The sequence below is a fragment of the Brassica oleracea genome, chromosome C8 (assembly GCF_000695525.1).
Source record: "Brassica oleracea var. oleracea cultivar TO1000 chromosome C8, BOL, whole genome shotgun sequence".
In the NCBI taxonomy this organism is placed as follows: domain Eukaryota; kingdom Viridiplantae; phylum Streptophyta; class Magnoliopsida; order Brassicales; family Brassicaceae; genus Brassica; species Brassica oleracea.
The window spans coordinates 2,914,302-2,915,440 of record NC_027755.1 but is presented as its reverse complement, the minus strand read 5'-3'; positions in this window follow the sequence as shown (position 1 = coordinate 2,915,440).

Below are 1,139 nucleotides of genomic sequence, written 5' to 3'. Positions count from 1 at the left end.
AACTCCCAAAATATACTCTTCTTGTGCCAGTTGTGCCGAAAACCGTAAAAATCAGGCATATTACCGGGGACATGCCAATTACCACCACAACGAACTGTTTCGTTAGCTCTGTAGTAATCGATTTGCGCTTCAATTTGTTTTCCAGTTAGATATGGAGGAGGAGTGTCTCTCACAACCCTTTTGTGCCTAAACAATTTCTTGTTTCTTCTGTACGGATGGCCAATGGGAAGAAATCGGCGGTGACAATTGAACCAACTTGTCTTCCTACCATTCTTCAGTTGAAACGCATCTGTCGTTCCATTACAATATGGACAAGCTAATCTCCCATGTGTAGACAACATCCCATAGGCACGAAAGTCACTTATGGTCCACAAAAGCATCGCTCGCATCGTAAAATTTGTCTTCGTTGAGCAGTCACACGTCCTCACCCCTGTTGACCACAAATCCTTCAAGTCTTTTATCAGTGGTTGTAGGAAAACATCCAGAGACCATTTTGGATGGTTCGGACCAGGTATTAATATGGTCAAGAAGAACAACTCTCGTTGCATGCACATCTCCGGTGGCAGGTTGTATGGCATAAGAAAGACTGGCTACAATGAATATTGTCTCCCTGACATTCCGAATGGACTAAATCCATATGTGCATAATCCGAGATACACATTCCGGATATTGCTAGCGAAATCTGGATGTACTTTGTTGAAATGTTTCCAGGCTCTTGCATCTGATGGATGAGTCATCTCACCATCCGTCTGAGTATGCTCGGCATGCCATCTCATCCCTCCGGCAGTCTGCTAAGATTGGTACAATCTTTTCAATCTGTCTGTAATTGGTAGGTACCACATCCTTTGGTACGGTACCCTATTACGTCCCCGTCCTTGCGGCTTGAATCGTGGCTTCTTGCAGAATCGACATTTTTCTGACTTCTCATCATCTCCCCAGTAGATCATGCAATTGTCGATGCAAACGTCTATCATCTCCAAAGGCAACCCAAGACTATAAACCAGTTTCTGAATCTCATAATAAGAATCAGCAGACACATTGTCTTCCGGCAAATACTCTTTAAACAAGTCCGCCCATTCGTTCATGCAACTTTCAGGTAGATTGTGATCAGTTTTAATATTCATCATTCTAGCAGCTAA